At 40.1% G+C, this 9,857-nt stretch overlaps 1 long non-coding RNA gene across 1 annotated transcript in view; it reads left to right on the forward strand.

Moving 5' to 3' along the window:
* The first annotated feature begins 6,635 nt into the window (after positions 1-6,635).
* Positions 6,636-9,857, forward strand: part of LOC131368140 (uncharacterized) — a 6,461-nt gene continuing 3,239 nt past the window's right edge. Inside the window, exons 1-2 of the long non-coding RNA XR_009207009.1 lie at positions 6,636-6,844; positions 7,287-7,419. This is a non-coding gene — a long non-coding RNA (uncharacterized LOC131368140). The remainder of the gene's footprint in view (positions 6,845-7,286; positions 7,420-9,857) is intronic.

Below are 9,857 nucleotides of genomic sequence, written 5' to 3' on the forward strand. Positions count from 1 at the left end.
ATCCCATTCCTAATCCATAGGGTTCAATATGACGTCGGTCCACCCTTTGCAGCTATAACAGCTTCAACTCTTCTGGGAAGGCTGTCCACAAGGTTTAGGAGTGTGTTTATGGGAATTTTTGACCATTCTTCCAGAAGCGCATTTGTGAGGTCAGGTACTGATGTTGGACGAGAAGGCCTGGCTCTCAGTCTCTGCTCTAATTCATCCCAAAGGTGTTCTATCGGGTTGAGGTCAGGACTCTGTGCAGGCCAGTCAAGTTCATCCACACCAGACTCTGTCATCCATGTCTTTATGGACCTTGCTTTGTGCACTGGTGCACAGTCATGTTGGAAGAGGAAGGGGCCAGCTCCAAACTGTTCCCACAAAGTTGGGAGCATGGAATTGTCCAAAATGTCTTGGTATGCTGAAGCATTCAGAGTTCCTTTCACTGGAACTAAGGGGCCAAGCCCAGCTCCTGAAAAACAACCCCACACCATAATCCCCCCTCCACCAAACTTTACACTTGGCACAATGCAGTCAGACAAGTACCGTTCTCCTGGCAACCGCCAAACCCAGACTCGTCCATCAGATTGCCAGATGGAGAAGCGCGATTCGTCACTCCAGAGAACGCGTCTCCACTGCTCTAGAGTCCAGTGGCGGCGTGCTTTACACCACTGCATCCGACGCTTTGCATTGCACTTGGTGATGTATGGCTTGGATGCAGCTGCTCGGCCATGGAAACCCATTCCATGAAGCTCTCTGCGCACTGTTCTTGAGCTAATCTGAAGGCCACATGAAGTTTGGAGGTCTGTAGCGATTGACTGCAGAAAGTTGGCGACCTCTTCGCACTATGCGCCTCAGCATCCGCTGACCCCGCTCCGTCAGTTTACGTGGCCTACCACTTGGTGGCTGAGTTGCTGTCGTTCCCAAACACTTCCACGTTCTTATAATACAGCTGACAGTTGACTGTGGAATATTTAGGAGCGAGGAAATTTCACGACTGGATTTGTTGCACAGGTGGCATCCTATCACAGTTCCACGCTGGAATTCACTGAGCTCCTGAGAGCGACCCATTCTTTCACAAATGTTTGTAAAAACAGTCTGCATGCCTAGGTGCTTGATTTTATACACCTGTGGCCATGGAAGTGATTGGAACACCTGATTCTGATTATTTGGATGGGTGAGCGAATACTTTTGGCAATATAGTGTATGTGGATGATGTTGATGAGAAGTCACCCACGGTAAACTTGCAATTCTTTACAATTTTGTACGATTTTACGAATTTTAAATCGCTAGAACTTCATTTCTTGGGTGAAATACAGGCAGAAGAGAAACACAGTGAAGCTACAAATCTGTATTATCTGTAATAGAAAATGTCAAAAATTGCATCATATGAAGGACTTTCCCAAACCACTGCCAGAAACAGCTAGATTTTTTTTTCCAATTATTTTTCTTCTGGGCCTCATTGTGACCTTAATGCATGTGGGTCAGCGTGACTCAGACTTAAGAGGAAGTGATGGGGAAGAGATGGCTCTGTGCTTCACCGGGGTCAGCATCAAGACAGATCAGTGGCCTGTAAAGAGGAACCCGGTAAGAAAGAGACACGATAGATAGGCAAAAAGCCGCGGGTCTGAAAGTACGCTGCTTCTTCTTCTTCTTCTCAGGAAATAGAGTGAAGAAGGAAATTCTGTGTTTTTCTTCTTATTTATCATATCCAAATACATTTCACTACGTTGACTGAACCAACTGTAGCATCACTGTAGCGTAGCACAGTAGCCTGATCACACAGACGTCTTGTACGCTGTCATGAATGTCAAGAAATTCAGTTGTAGCATCTGTCGGATCACAGCAACGTGCCGAGCACCGAGCGAGGTGATACATGAAAGACTTCCTAAATATAATCTCTCTCTTTTTTATACGCATTTATATATTTTCCTCTTAAACTGGGTCACATGCATGTATGGCTTCCTTTTGTGTGTGTGTATCAAAGCAGGGTAGGGAGTGGGGGAGGCGAGAACGAGCACGCTGACAGGATTAACTTCCTGCCAAAGCAGTGTCAGACTTTACGAAAGCCCTGAACCACAAATTGTGAAGCACGAGTGCGGTCATTTTCACATCATTTCGTTACGCTATGCCGTTATCTCGTTGCTATCTCATATCTTCAACAGGCTGAATTAATACGGCAAGTTCAGGTTCCATGCATATTATTTTAAGCTAACTTGTTATTTCAAGACCTTTTTCTTCTTAATCCTCATTTCGACTTATCTCATTAATTCTTATTCATTAATTACATCAAAAACAACTGACGTCTTATTATTTCCATACAAAAATCTTAAATATAACTATATAATCTGTTGAAAGATCTAGTTAAAGTCGAATATAAGGTGATTTTTAAGACATTATTTTGACTTAATGTCTCCTAATTTCGGATTAATGTCTTAATAACGTTATTATTAATGTATAAATAATGACATCTTATGTTTAAATAACCAGATCATATACTTAAAATAACAAGTTATTAAGTCACAGTAATGAGATAATGATTTATGATAAATTATCTTGAAATAATCAGACTTTAAGGCAAAAGATAATGAAGTAATATCTTCAAATAATAGTTACTGACATAATATCTTAAAAGAAATACTTTATAAGTCAGAATTAAGGACATTTCCAATAAACTCTTTGTCGCAGAAGCCAAAAAAATAAATTTCCTCCTGTTTTTATTGTGTCCATGTTGATGATTGAGTGTTTTTGTCATGTTCCACTCCACAGTGGAGGTTAATATGAAGCTCATATGAAAGCAGACACTCAGGACTTGAAGAATTAGTTTTTTCCTAGACTATTAGGGATTAATATTTGTATAGACAAGTTGCAAAAAAGAAAAACGGTTCATTTTTTTTCCACACAAATGTTTGTATCTTCAAAGTAAATGTTCATATCAGACCAATTTCTTCTCTCCGAGGTTCTCCGAGTGAAAAAAATGATCTACAACCAGTAAAATTCTGTGTAAGGTTCTCCAACAGAGGGAAAACACACGTCTAAAACACTCTGAAAGCCGACAGACTCATTTTATATCAGACTCACAGCCTGAACATCATTTATTTCATTATACTCAAAACAAAAAGGCTTAAAACAATGGCATTATATATAAAAAATGAGATAATACTCAAAAATAAGGCCGATATTGTAGCAGTCGCAAACGTTCTCCCAACGTTCTGTGAGAATGTGTATGAGTAATTACAGGACAAAGCTTTCTTCTCCACACAACATTCGTTTCTCAGGTTTTACACATTAAAGTCATTTAGACATTAATTCATTACCTATGCATGACAACGTCTCTAGTGCAAAGTCAGGTGCTAAAGCAGCACGCTGTAAGACGCTGTCTTGTCTGTAATGTAAATGGAGGCCACGCTTCATGTTCACACCGAGCTTCGCTTCTTTTACACATCCTCCGCCTGATAATTGGGCGAACGCTTGCATGCATTTTTGTGAGATCCGAAAAAGTTGCACAGCTAGCACCAATCTGCTGATGTGGAACAATACGTATAAAGTATGTCCTGCTTGGCTGATGACAGCTAATGACCCTTGTGCTTAAGAGGGAAATTTTAAATCATACATATGATTTATGATGCTCTAGGCTGCTCTGCTCGAGTTGGGTCTCTGGCAGGGTTTCAGGCGGAGTATGGCCTTGTCCCTAAGGCATGGACCTAAAAGTCACGATAACCTTAAGAGGAGGATTCAGTGGATGTGAAACACATGGCGTTCTTATTTTCTACAACTTTATCACCTCTAGAGCGTAACCTAGTTTTACTTTATGGTATAGTAGCCACACTTTGTTTTATTTATAGAAACAAGACATTTACCTATTTTTATTAATGCTATAACTCTGACATATATAAACAGTCATGAAGAAGCTCATAGTGAACTTTATTCAGTAAGATCCATCTTACCAGATTTATTTGAAATCCAACAAACACTTGCCAATTAATGTAGTTAATTATATAATATAGAGCTTGTACTTATTGTATATGGGAAGGTAGTGGGAGATGTGGGAGGTAGCTTAGTGGTCAGAAGGTTGTGAGCGCGAATCCCAGGACCACCAGGCTGCCACTGCTGGGCCCTTGAGCAAGGCCCTTAACCCTCAATTGCTTAGTTGTATAAAATGAGATAAAAAAAAGTAAGTCGCTCTGGATAAGGGCGTCTGCCAGAAATGTAGATGCACATTCAATCTAGTGGTATCTGTATAGTGCTTTTTAACTATAAACATTGAATGAGATGTAGATCCTTAATGAAGAAGAAGATTAAAGTTACATCTTTTTTTGGTCACATACATCGATCAGGCATAACATTCTGATCAGTGACAGGTGAAGCCTCATCATGGCACCGGCTGGTGGGTGGGATATATTAGGCAAGTGAATTTTGTCCTCAAAGTTGATGTGTTAGAAGCAGGAAAAATGGACAAGCGTAAGGATTTGAGCGAGTTTGACGAGGGGCCAAATTGTGATGGCTAGACCACTGGATCAGAGCATCTCCAAAACTGCAGCTCTTGTGGGGTGTTCCCGGTCTGCAGTGGTCAGTATCTATCAAAGTGCTCCAAGGAAGGAACAGTGGTGAACCGGTGACAGGGTCATGGGCGGTCAAGGCTCACTGATGCACGTGAGGAGTGAAGGCTGGCCCGTGTGATCCGATCCAACAGACGAGCTACTGTTGCTTACATTGCTGAGGAAGTTAATGCTGGTTCTGAAAAGGGGGACCTGCACAATATTATTAGTTAAAATGTTATTCCTGGTGTATAAAGTTATATACAGTATAGAACCTGCAGTGAAATGAAAACCTAGCGTACTGCTGCTTAGACTGTGCATATAAATCAGCTACATCAAATAATCATGAATTGAAATAAGAAGAAATAAAATAATATGATGTGGCAATGTGACAGCAGCAGGAAAAAATATCCTTGACATGACATGAGGAAGAATCCCTGAGAGAAACCAGAGAAAAAAGGAACTCATCCTCTTCTTGGATTATAAAACATTACATCATACATGTATACTAGATTAGGAAAATGGTTCCTTGGTCAGATGAGACTATAATTAAAAATTCTTTTGGCATAAAGTTAAACGTTTAACAGAAACACAACATTGAGAATAGAGTAAAGGTGGAGACTCTTTTCTGTTCTGGCACCGAGGTGGAGGAATGAACTTCCCCTAGATGGGACAGCTGAGTCACTGACCGTCTTCAAACAACGGATGAAGACCTACCTCTTTCTGAAACACTTAAACTAGCTCTTATTTTCCCTGTTTGTTTTATGTACAGTGGAAGATCTTAAGGTGACAATTTGTATTGCGAAATGAATTTTCCCATAAGAAATAATGTAAATACAGATAATCCGTTCCAGCCGCCCAAAAATATGACCAATATGACCAGTACGAAGCGTATATAAACTGTATGGCTGCTTACAAAGAACTGACCCAAGCCAAGCACTCCATGTCAAGGCTCCTCACAGGAAATTATGCCACCAAGCTTGAGCTAAAAATAGAACCACCCACGCCACCAATCTTTCAACAAAGAAACACCCAGGGCTGATGGTATCCTAAGTCTGTGACCTATTGACCCAGTGTTAATGTATTCATTGATAGAGACTTTAAAGCATTTTTGTACATCACTCTGGATAAAGGCATCTGGAAAATGCCAGAAATGTAAATGTAAATGTGAAGCACAGTGGTGGTAGCATAATATTCAATGTTACCCATGGACTTTGGGCATCAACAGCATGAATCCATAGACACATCCTGCCTTCTATCAACAGTGTAGACTGGTGCTGGTGGTATAATAGTGTGGGATATAAAGGTCATTAATTCCACTTGTGCATTGTTTGAGTGCCACAGTTGATCGCAGCATTCTTGCTGACCGCAGGCATCCCTTCGCAGCCACAATTTACCCGTCCTTTAATAGCTACTTCCAGCATGATAATGCAACAAACTGGTTCCATGAACATGATACTGAGATCAATGTACTTCAGTGTCCTCCCTTGGGTCAGATCTGATCTGAACCAAGAACAAGGAAGGATCGAGGCTGTTCTGAGGGCAAAGGCAATTCCACTCACTATTAGTCAATATTCCAGGATTTCAAATATCTCTGATATTTGGAGAAGATCGCAATTTAAAAAAAAACAAATCATAGATTTTCATCAGATTTGGACCAAGACTGGGCATGTGACATCATCACAAATCAGATTCATCCAAGTCCCTCTTCCTTTAACGTGTGTGGAACATACAGCTATCCTGATAAGTCGTTAAGGATGTGTTTTGCGTGTTGGTAGGAGAAGAATTCTGTGCTTGAGACGTCGCCTATTCTTTTCGTGAACAACTCAAAGCAACACGAAATCCTGAAGGGACTGATTAGCACAGTGTTCCTAATAAAGTGGCCATGGAGCGTGTGTATGGTAGCACATTTTATATTTCCTTCTCTGAAATAATTATTAAAAAAAAAAGAAGAAAAAGCCCGTTCTTCCTGTTCATCTATTTTTAATAATAAAAAGAGATCATACATAATCCAGATCATGCATATTCCACGTTTGATCACAAACCCAAACGCCATGAAAGGCACCTTGTGACCCAGTTCTGCCTTTCGCAAATGACATGCATATATCACGTTAGATGTGCTTCGGCGAGGATATGGACATATAACCAGAGAAAAGAAGAAGAGGAAGAATGAGGAAGAAGAAGAAGAAGAAGGGTTTGGAAGAGACGTCAATGAAGGGAAGAGAAAAAATCCTGGACGGATAAAGAATTTTTTTCCCCCTCCTCCTTCCTCTTTTCCATTTTTCTCCTCTTCGTGATCTTTTCATCTGTTAGTGGATGTTCAGGTACGGTGAGTCAGGAGCTGAAACGCTTCCAACGTGCATTGTTCTTGCGTTGAAAGGGAAATAACTGACCTTGAATGTGTCGTCGTTGCTTGCTTTTAACTAGGCAGTTTTACAGAGTTCAAAGGAGAACAGAGGTTAAATAAGACCTCAGCGTGGTGTGTGTGTGTGTGTGTGTGTGTGTGTGTGTGGAGCTGAACAGTGCGGTTTTGTTTGCTGAGCAGAAGGCTTTCTGTGTCACACGCACGCACACACACACACACACACACTCACACACACACACACACACACCCCTCCTTCAGATTCCACTTTATTTGATCTTCCAATGATTACGCTTTCCTTAAACTTCTCGTAACCTTTGGTCAGACTGTGAACTCTCGCCAGTGTACAGTACGTGTTTGTCAGGCTTGAACTGACAATAACCTCTGGCTTTCTTTGATTGCAGAAACAAAAAGAGAACAGAAACTAAACAACTAGGAGTGAGCATGAGACCGAGGTCAAGCTCACGGCTCCTGACAACCGTTCACTTTGTCCGAAGAGACAGACACCGAAAAGCCACTGGAAATGTCAGCTTTGAAGTGAGGACCTGCAGTGGATTAGCAAAAAAACAGACAAAAAATAATACAAAGGGCCACTGAGTGAGATGACAAAGACTAGGGTTTTTTTAGACGTCTGTGTTAGGTCTGCTGTTGTGCTCTGGTTTTATTCAGTGTGTAAAGGTTATATATAGTAGGTTGGGTCTTAACTACATGTAGATGGCTAATTAACTTTAGCTGCTCAGACATGTCCCTCAACCCATTCCACAATAAATAAAAGAAATCTAACAAACACACATTAGCTATCAACTGATTATTTATTTATTTATATTTTAGAAACCTAAAATCAATCTGACTCTGGCAGAAACGCAACAGCTACAAGTTTTGGCTAACTACCAAGCTACATTCTCATGAAGATACCTACCTAGCATAACCAAGAGAATCATTCACCAGATTTCATTAAATACAAGAAGAAATCTTAAAAAAAAACAAAAACACATCAACTATCAACTATTTCCATTTAGCTATCTAGCTATCTTGCTAATTCAATATGCTAGTTAATGTAGCATAATAAATTTAGCCACCTAGCTATCTAGCTAAATCAATATCCTAGTTAATGTAACGTAATAAATTTAGCTATCTAGCTAATTCAGTATTTTAATTAAAGTAACAAAATAAATTTAGCTATATAGTTATCTTGCTAATTTAAAATCCTAGTTAATAGTACATAATAAATCTAGCTATCTAGCTAATTCAATATGCTAGTTAATGTAACATTATAAATTTAGCTATATAGCTATCTTGCTAATTTGATCTCCTAGTTAATGTAACACAATAAACCAAGCTATCTATCCATCTATCCATTTTCTATACCCGCTTTCTTCCTCCTTAGAGTCATGGGGATCTGCTGGAACCTATCCCAGCACACACCCAGTACACCCTGGACAGGCTGCAAGTCCATTGCAGGGCCACACATATAGACAGACAATCACACACGGGCAATTTAGAATTACCAATCAACCTAATGTACATGTTTTTGGACTATTGGAGGAAACCGGAGTACCCAGAGTAAACCCACCCAGGCACGGGGAGAACATGCTAACTCCACACAGAAAGGCCCCCTGCCTGTTCGATCCTGGGAATCGAACCCAGGACATTATTCGGCTAGTCAGCTATCTAACATGCTAATGTAATAGCATATGTAATGCAACATAGCATATTAATTACTAGCAAAGCTAATGTGGGTGTAGCAGAAAGCTAGTCATGTTACTGACGGAAAATAGCTAGCCAGCTAGTCTGCTAATAATAACAAGAACAGCCTTTTACATATAGCTTTATTAATATGTGGCTTAGCATTATTAAATATTTAGATCATCCTATATGTTTGCAAATCATTTTTATTTTATATTTTATATTTTATTGATTGTACTCATCTTTTATTAGGTACTTTATTTAATAAATTGAATAAAATGTAGTATCTATCCACCCAGGTCAATCTAAACGGGGTAGTATTTTAATATTTGCATTTTAAGAGCATTAGTTGTTATTTTTAACTAAGTATTCTTATATACTTAGTATATTGTATAAGTAGATCTAATCTTCAAAGCTTTAAATACAGTTATATACAGCTTTTCTTTTCTTTTTTTTAAATAAAATTAAAATCTAATATTAAGTATAAAAGCCCTTTCTAAGCTCCACTTCTACCTCCAGGGAGGTGAAATGACTCACATTCAAGCCATCTTTAAAGATGAGAGCGGTTCATTGTTTTGACAGTGACCCAGGACACTGAGGACATGAGGGAGGTCATAGCTGACTGGACGCAGAAATGTCAAGCAGAACTCTGGGAAAAGTTTTCCAACACACACACACACACACAAATGTCTGCATTCATCAGCATGAATCAGGCCTGTTGCTCATTCGACAGTCTGAGTACTCCAAGCTAAGACTATCTCCTACTAACCTTATTGTGTTTCTCTGCCTCATTCGGATTCCATGATTGCGTGCATGATGTTAGTGAGTTCTTTGTGTGACTAACGATTTAACGGTTACACACGTGGAAATTCCCAATATAGTCACTGAACTACTGAACTGCCACAGCAGTAAAAAATAATATCAGGCATAACATTATGACCACCTGCCTAATATTGTGTTGGTCCCCCTTTTGCTGCCGAAACAGCCCTGACCCGTCCTGCACTGTGTGTTCTGACCCCTTTCAGAACCAGCATTAACTTCTTCAGCAATTTGAGCAACAGTAGCTCGTCTGTTGGATCAAATCACACGGGCCAGCTTTCTCTCCCCACGTGCATCAATGAGTCTTGACCGCCCATGACCCTGTCGCCGGTTCACCACTGATCCGTCCTTGGAGCACTTTTGATAGATACTGACCACTGCAGACCGGGAACACCCCACAAGAGCTGCAGTTTTGGAGATGCTCTGATGCAGTGGTCTAGCCATCATAATTTGGCCCTTTGTCAAACTCG

This window comes from Hemibagrus wyckioides, linkage group LG17, assembly GCF_019097595.1.
Source record: "Hemibagrus wyckioides isolate EC202008001 linkage group LG17, SWU_Hwy_1.0, whole genome shotgun sequence".
In the NCBI taxonomy this organism is placed as follows: domain Eukaryota; kingdom Metazoa; phylum Chordata; class Actinopteri; order Siluriformes; family Bagridae; genus Hemibagrus; species Hemibagrus wyckioides.